Here is an 8717-nt window from a genome sequence, read left to right as displayed (position 1 = left end):
AGGATTACACAGCATCTGGTATGAAGATGTGGAAGCATGTCTCAGGAAGTCTGGAAAAATCCCCAGCAGCATGTAGGGTACAAGAAAAGTCCAGATTTCCAGAGACATATATCCAAGATATATCTGTCAGTCAATCAGTTTCTACCATGAATGAAGAGAAATATGTATATTCAGGTTAGAAGGTGGTAGGAAAGGAAGCACCTATCATCTCTCATTGCTGAGGGCTGGACTCACTTGTTCCTGTCACCACTTTGTATCCTCAGACCAAAACTGCTCTGGCCTTGTTGTATGATGAAGGGTTGGAAAATGCCTATGACGTCCGGCTGAAGCTGACAAAAGAGGCACTGACTATTCAAAAGCAAGATGTCGTCTGCATCGGGGGAGCCCCTCCTGGTGCTAATGTAAGTGCTCTTGCTTCCTGGTATGGCTCAAACCATCCCAGTCCAGGAGCTTCAGAAAAGACTTTGAAAAATCACTGCTCAGGAAGGTTCTGTGAGAAATTGGCATGCTGCGATTCATTTGTCCCCAAGTATGGGCTGGTCACATCACAAAATTAAATACTTGTTTTGTAGTTCTATCTCATACCTTCTCTAAGTTTGTTTTTTAACAACTTGGTATGTGGGAGTGGGAGACGTATGGTCTGTGTGTGTGTGTGTGTGTGTGTGTGTGTGTGTGTGTGTGTGTACGTGCATGCATGCATGCACAGCATGTGAGGAAGAAGGGGATAGAAGAGGTGTGGCATATGTATGTATGTGTAATGTATGTGGTATAGACATTTGTATGAATGAGTAGAGGCCAGAGGTTGACATCTGGTCCTATTCTATTTCTTTCCTTATTTCACAAAACAGGATTGCTTACTGGGCCCAGAGCTCCTCAATTTGGCATGGCTGGCAGCCCAGTATTTCCACCTGTCTTTGTATACTTCTTAGCATGGACACCTCTGACTAGGAACTGAATAACTGAATACAAAAAGTGATATCACATATCTTTAATCCCAGCACTTGGGAGGCAGAGGCAGTCATATATCTCTGTGAGTTTGAGGCCAGCCTGGGCAGCATACCAAGTTCAAAGCTTGTCAGGGGCACATAGTAAGAGTCTTATCTAAAAAGCCAGAACAACAACAACAACAACAAGGCATTGACTTTGATTTAAGCAGTGTATGGTTTGGAGTGAAGTGTCCTTCACATAGCTCATGCATCAAAGTCTGGTGGATCTAGTCATTTATAGAATATAGTATTAAGAGAGCTCTTGTTGCACAGATCAAGCCACTGGCTAATTCATCATTGAGGTCAAGAGAAATAACAAGACAGAATCTGTTGTGTGTCAAGAACCACCCATCAGAGTCAAAGCCTTAGCATTGAGAGCTGGATAAGAAGTTGGATGTGAGGGAGGGCCTAGGCCCTGCCCCAAATGGTATGACAGACTTTGAAGGCTCCACATGGAGGGCCTCACCCTCCCTGGGGAGCAGAAAGGTTATGGGCTAGGGTTTGGTGGGGGCGATAGGGGAGGATGGGAGGGTGAGGGAACTGGAATTGATATGTGAAACAACTTTGTTTCAAATCTTAAAAAGGAAAATAAAAGAGAAGAAGTTAGATGGGTAATGCGATCAAACCCTGGAAATGTGTAGTGTGCACATTCCCATACAAATGAACATCTCCCATTTCCAAATACAGGCCCTCACTCACTAATCAGAGAAACAGATTCAAAACTAGTGATGAAATGCTATAAAACTTTCCTTCTGGGAAGTGAATGTGTTCCGTAGGGTAATTCATTGAATTCTCAAAGTTTGTTTCATGTCCTTCCCACAATGTGTTATAAAAATGACTTTTAGGAGAGATTGCATCTAGGATTCAGCCCTAAGGATCAGCTGGTACTCACACCTTGGCAGTAGCCTCACTTCAACTGTACTTGGCTCTCTCCACACTTCCTTCTGACTATAAATACGTAAAGACAGCTGTCTCCTTTGACAGTTAATTCTTACCCTTTATGTATCTTTTTCATTCAGCACAAAAGTGGCTTTGAAGTGCTAGAGGCAGCTTTCCTGTAGTATTATTCTTCAAGTTCCTGTGGAATTTTTTACCCATTAAAACCCTCACTCTTAACTTCCAGACTAAAGTTTGTTACAGCTTCAGACTTATGTTTAGATCTGTGCCTCTAGGTTCCTGCCTTCAGTCCCTCCGCAGGCTTCCCTGGATGATGAATTGTGATATTGGAACTTGAAGCCAATGTTTTATTATAACAAAAACCCTAACTAAGGCTCCTTTCCCAGTAGTGGATGCTGTGTTCCTAAAGCAGATTTAATTTTATCAAACTTATTAAGACATAAGTAACAATTAAAATCTTATATATTTAGCTATACAGTGTAACTACTTGACTTACATATATGATTATTTTACTTACATATAGAAATTATTGCTGTAATTAAGCTAATTCATTTATGTACATATACATTATCTTGCACATTTACACTGTGTGCATGTGTGTGAAGGTCTCAGTGGTACTGTTAAACTTCAAGTATACAGTACAATATTGAGAACTGTCATCTTCATCATGTAATTAGAGTTCCAGAACTTAACCCTTTTATTTGTATTTTATTGAGACAGTTCCCTGTGTCCTGGGCTGGCTTCAAACTTCCCCATGGTAACCAATAGATGAACTCCTGATGCTCCTGTTTATATCTTCTAGGTACTAGAATTTCAGACATGTGCTAACACACCAAGATATAAATTACCCATCATATATCTCACACCACCTCTGCCCAATGTTGCTACATCTGCAACTTGTAATCCTGGCACCTACTACGTACATGGGATCACATCCATTTTTTCTTCTGCCCAAATTGTTTTAACATGTTAATAATCCTCTGCAGTTCATGTATATTGTTGCAGATGAGTAACTTCCCCCGTTTAAGGATGATTGGTATTCCACTGTAGAAACTCAATCTGTTCATCCTTAGATACTTAGCTTGCATTGAGATCTTGGATTATTTAATCAATGCTAAGATGAATGTGGTTTAAACTGTGTGCTGCTGCTCTCTCTTGCACACTATGAACCCCTCAGATAAGTCCTGACAGCGTGTCTGTCATGGGAACCAGGTGCACTTGAATGTGGCCTAGATGAGGAAAATGAAAATGAGTGTTCTTATACAAATGTCTCTAAATTGCAGCCTTTTCCTTGTATGTGCTCTTATAAAGGGTTCATTACTTAGACCTATGATGTATGCACAAAATATAATGTTTCCAGTTACAATACTATGTGAGCAATTCACTCATGGATTCTGAAAAAATGTGTTTATTTGCTCTTTTTGTTTGTTTGTTTGTTTCTTATTTTGAGTGTATGATGTATTTAAGGCAACTTTGTTGGTGAGTGATGGATTCATACCTCTGTGTCCTGCTGTTCTGGGAAGCTCTCTTAGAAGCAGAGACAGGTGCCACCACGTCAAGTTAGAACTTAGACATCTTATAACCAACACACTCCTTCCCAGGAGTATATTTACAGGTTGATATGGCAGTCTGTGGAAGACATCACACATGTCAAGGGCCACAGCAGCTTTTCCTACCAGCCTGCTTTTTCTCTCTGTACTATTTTGGTACCCAATCCCCAAGATGAAGCAGGGGTTCTAGGTGTCCTGTCATACTTCTTGGCCTCTGCTTTTCCAATATTGATGTTTTGGAGCCTTTCAGTCTGAATGTTATTACTTTTCAGTTAAAGTATGATGTTTATGGTTCCTATCGTATTTTTGAAGGAAAAGAAATGCTTTCTCTATTTATTAGTGTATACCAGCCATCTCTCCTGTCCTTTCCAGCATGGTTCCTGCATGATTTGTCCCATGCCTACATGTAGCTGTGTAAAATTTTTCAGTCAGTTTAGACCTAAGCAAAATGAAAGGCCATGATTTCATATGTAAGAGACAAGATTTTAAGTATTGCCAATTGATAGGTGTATTGTATGTTTAGCTTTTATCACCATGTTGATTTAAATGTTACTAGCCATAGGTGTTCAGAGGTATGAGAAGTCTGGTTCTTCTGAAATGTATACTGGGACCCACAGTTGGACTAAACACAGGAAACTGCACTGGTGTGTGCTGAGGATTTCTCTTCTGGGGGCTGGCAGGAGGAGGACACGTTTAAAAGGAGGCAACTTCTCCACCTGGATCATGGACATGGGCATTGTCCAAATGGGACTCTGTTGTTAGAACAATATGAGGGTGAGGCAACAAGCTAACAAGCTCTGTAGCAATTGGTGTAGATTTCTAATGAGTCCTTCAACAGGACCTTATTTTACCAGCAGTCTTCCTTGTTTACCTGTAAGCAGACCACTGGATGAGGGCTGGCTATGGTACAGCTACTGTAGAGGTTGGAGAGTGCCAAACTGGAAGTTTTTATTTTAAAAATTGCTCAAGTTTTGATTAAGAAGTTATATGTGCATTCTCTTGTTCATTCTCTGATAATGCATTGTAACCTAAACTTATTTTTTCCCTAACATTTTTTAAAGCACAGAACTGTTACACTTCGCAGACAACCTGTGGGTGGCCTGGGCCTGAGTATCAAGGTATGAGCTTGTTTTCTTGCCACCCTGCCCTTCAGGCCCCAAAGCCTTCAGTGTCAGTCCTGATAACTGTTTCCTTCTCATGTCTCTGCCTTCTAGGGAGGAGCAGAGCATGGTGTCCCTGTCGTCATATCCAAAATATTCAAAGACCAAGCAGGTAAGCCTGGTTCCAGTGACAGGCACAACACTGACTACCATAAGAAAATGGCTTTTTTAAGTGCTAGAAATTAGCACACCCCTCATTTTGGCTGCATTCTTTAAGTTGTACTTCACTGCTGTAGCTGTGTGTTGCCTGGTCCCCTGATTCAAGCTGGCTTCCCTTTTCATTTCCCCCTGATCTTGTCAACCCATGAAAGACTGTTTCTTGTGTGACGTGTCCTGTTACCACAAAGAGCACTTACTACTGCAAGAGTGAGCAATGGATCTTTTCCAGTTGGTTTAAACCTGGGGAGACTAAACTGTAGGGTGAGGCCCTGCTGTGTCCACTGGCATCTGGAAAGAGTCTGTGGGCATGAAAGTAAGATACCCATTGTAGAACTCCAAACATGCTCAAGAGTGACCCAGAAGGGAAGTGAAAATGTACTGCTTGGAACCATGGTCCATTAACTGTCACGTCAAGCTATGATAGGAGCACTAGCTATGGTTAGTGGTGGCAGAACTTAGGGTTTCTGAGAGGACACGTATACACAGGAGAAGGTGAGGGTGGGACTTCATATGGGGCAGGCAAGTCTCAGTAAAACAGGGTGTTTCCTGATGTCCCAAAATGACTTTGTTACTGACACACTGCTGTCAGCTTCTCAGCCTCCTGTGCCTTCTTCCATCTCTGCCATCCCAGCCCTAGTCCTCTGCCTGGGAAGCTCAGTCTAAACAGGCTGGTGTGCTAGGGTTGATATGGGCAGCCCTGCAGTCAGGTGTCCCAGGGGGATAGTTCACATGTACCCTTGGGCCTCACCTTTAAAAGGAGGTAAGTTAGGACCTGGAGGTGGGGTCAGTCGAACTGAGACCAAAGCGAGGGGTGGCCAGCCACCATGAACTCCTGTGGTCCTGCCTCTGTTCTTATTGGAAACAAAGGTCACAGTATATGGAGAGGAAAGTAAGCTTGGACTGTCTCTCAAAACTTTCTTATTCACCTAGTGATTGCACTAGACAATGAACCCAACTTGATTTGCTATAATTAGCCTAGGTCTGCTGCACTGATACTGTAGGGGGGGGAGTGCCTTAATGGCAGGAGATATCTGGAAATCTGTGTTGTAGACTCATCCAGGCCACTAACAGAGGCCACAGAAATTGCACTGCAGAGATATTTCAAATAAGAGGTGAAATTTCAGAGAGATTGTGGACCCCCATGATAGCTTTGAATATATTTTTGAAGAGAAAAGTGTCCACATGGTTCATTCTGAAACTGGAATCTACATGACAATTTGCCTTCACCTAGGACATTTAGGAGTCAATGCAGGGAGACACTTTCCCTCCTTTCTGAGCAAGGTGGAAAACCCTTCTTGCAGCAGGCAGGATATCTAATTAGGATTGAAATCCAGTAAGCCTAGGAATGTAGCTTTTCTGTGGCCTCTGCCCAGAGGCAGGAAGACACTACTTATAGGTGAGGATAGAAAATATGGAAGCACATATCTTACTATACACTACGCACACACACACACACACACACACACACACACACACCTGCTTGGTGGCACCAATGACTTCATTTGATCAGAAATTATGAGCTTAGCTCCAACCTTGGCAAGCAGGAAATTGAAAGAGCTATATAGTTCTCGGAATCAAATGATCATTCTTTTTGAGACTTTTAAAGCATTTAGAAACAAACCTTGTGGTTAAATTGGACTGCAGGATCTGTGTTGTTTATCAGATGTAATTGTGGCGCTGACATGTTTCACAGAAGTGTACACTCTGGTGCATTGAGAGTGAAATTCTATAAGCAAGGAATAAATCAATCCTCTCACGTGTTAGCTGTGTTTAATTACTTCTGTGCCCCTGTCAACCATCTGTGAGGCTGATTAATAATTGAAGGAAGACTGCTCATGTACATTTCTGTCTCTATAGGTAATCTTTGTAAACATTATCGGTTCTTTTTCACTGGTGCATTTTTTTTTAACTTGTGTATATGCAATGCCTCAAAAAGGAATGAGGGGAACCAAAAGATAAGTCAATAGAAAACTGCATGCTCAATTGAGAAAGAAAATCTTGGTACAGGAGACTTTCCAAGAGAAAAGTAGAAGTGAGGCTGTGGTTTTGAGAAGAGAACCCTGTGTAAGCTTGGTGAAATCTCCTATACCTTGTTACCATAATCAGATGTATGTGGTAAGAGGGCATAGGGTTTAGAAAACTTTTTGCAAATGGCGCTGTCTGGAGTGGGGACATGTTGGCACAGTGCTCTTAGTGAGTGGACTCTTTTCTTCAGCTCCTTGGAAGCCTCTCATGTAACTCCTGTCCAGCCAGGCTCAACGTGAAGGTGGTGTCATATCACAATCACCTTTCTTTCTGACATCCACCACTGACATTCAAACCAGAGAATCTATTGCCTGTGTTATCCTGCCCCAGTCTCTTTCCTACAGGGCCCTCTCAATACTTGACAGAGTGCCTCAAAGACACCTGTTCATGTCTCCATTGTGTTCATCTTCTATGTCAGATAGCCTGGAGTATCTTGCATAAAATGTTTAAAGTAAATAGAAGCATTGCGGTTACACTTAGGATTAGGACTTGTTCTCACTTATTCAGGCCTTAATGTATGACATAGGCTCAGAGTCATAGGCAAAGGAGGGCTGGCTCATCCTGAGTCTCTATGTGAGGCTGACAGAGGGCTATGCCCTTCACATGAGTAATATGGTGGTGTAGTATGATACTCAATGCCCAAGGTTGCAGGAGCCCTGGAGGATGGACCTCATAACAGTAGGCACACATATCACTAATACATAGAGGCATCAAACATTTAGCTTTTCCCAGACTTGGAGTCAGAACCGGTATTTCTCACCCAGATGAGGACATACAGAGCACACACAGTCACCCAATTAAGTATGGGAGCTTCAGACAGCCTAGGAATTGGGCAATAAGGTCAGGAACAAGAATAGGACAGAGAAATTGGGAATGCCTGCTTGTTCCAAGAGAAACTTCCAGGATGCTCCATGGTGTTCATTATGACTTGGATAGGTATTGCAGCATCCCCAGGAAGAAGGCCTGTACAAGCAGGGCATTCTCCAGCTCTCACTCTCTGACCACAGCTGCCCCTTAGGCTGTTTCTTCTCTCTTGCTCTTAGGAACAAGGCAGATGTAGCCTGTTGGATCAAAGAAGACAAATCAGGAATTCTCTTATGTGTGTAAGAATTTGTCCAGTGTTGTGCAACAAATAGCTCTCTGGGACATTCAGTAAGGAGACTGAAATTGGCTGCTGCATGGCAGACTGACAGTGAACACTCCTGCCATGCACACTCAGAGAACGGGAACCATGTGCCATATATAAGATGTTAAGAATTGTTGAGTGAGAAACCATGGATGCTTTTTAAAACTATGTTGCTGTATGGGTGATGACTTTGTTTTATGATTAAGAGGTATCACACCAAATCTTTGGAAAGGCAAAGTGGTGAGGTTTGTTTTGCAGTTTAAAAACATGCAGTCACTATAAGGAGAGGACACCCCGGAAGTGCAGGTGCAGCAGTGCAGAGCATCATGCAGGATAAAGAGCCCTAGATGAACTCTGCAAAAGTGCTCTGCTGAGCTTGAGAACACGTGGACAGAGTTCAGATACCCTTTGTAGATAGTGTCAGGCTGCTGACAGTGAGCCGTGGTAGAAAAGGACAGAGAGAGAGTGCTGTCTACTGGTTCAGCCCCTTAGAAAATGGGTGAGTAGTGATGACTTTGATACAGCGACCTGCAAGTCCTGCGGAGTTAGGTGAAAGCAGGGGCAGAAAAACAATATTCCATGCCAATTGCTTGATCTGTGCATGGGTTCAGAGGACACAGCGGGATTGAGGAATCGGGAAAAAAAAGAGTTTAACTTGAGTTGATGGAAAGGGGAATGTCTCAAGGACACAAGTGAATAGAGGTGATGCTGAGGATAGGGCTAAAAGGAACACATGAGTTGAGAGGGAAATGGTGTTGTCTCAGCTCTGGCTCTCCTGTCCTTTTGGAAGTGATCCTTCTCATCTCCTTAGCTC

At 42.7% G+C, this 8717-nt stretch overlaps 1 protein-coding gene across 1 annotated transcript in view; it reads left to right on the top strand.

The window, feature by feature from the left end:
- Positions 1–267: 267 nt before the first annotated feature.
- The window catches only part of LOC127213763 (gamma-2-syntrophin), a gene marked incomplete at its 3' end in the record, with an annotated part of 113692 nt that continues 105242 nt past the window's right edge, over positions 268–8717 (top strand). The window contains exons 1-3 of the mRNA XM_051174226.1: positions 268–401; positions 4495–4551; positions 4648–4705. The remainder of the gene's footprint in view (positions 402–4494; positions 4552–4647; positions 4706–8717) is intronic.

This window comes from Phodopus roborovskii, unplaced genomic scaffold (assembly GCF_943737965.1).
Source record: "Phodopus roborovskii unplaced genomic scaffold, PHOROB, whole genome shotgun sequence".
Lineage (NCBI taxonomy): Eukaryota > Metazoa > Chordata > Mammalia > Rodentia > Cricetidae > Phodopus > Phodopus roborovskii.
Note: the sequence above shows the minus strand (reverse complement) of the source record. Positions and strands in the feature narration are given on the sequence as shown.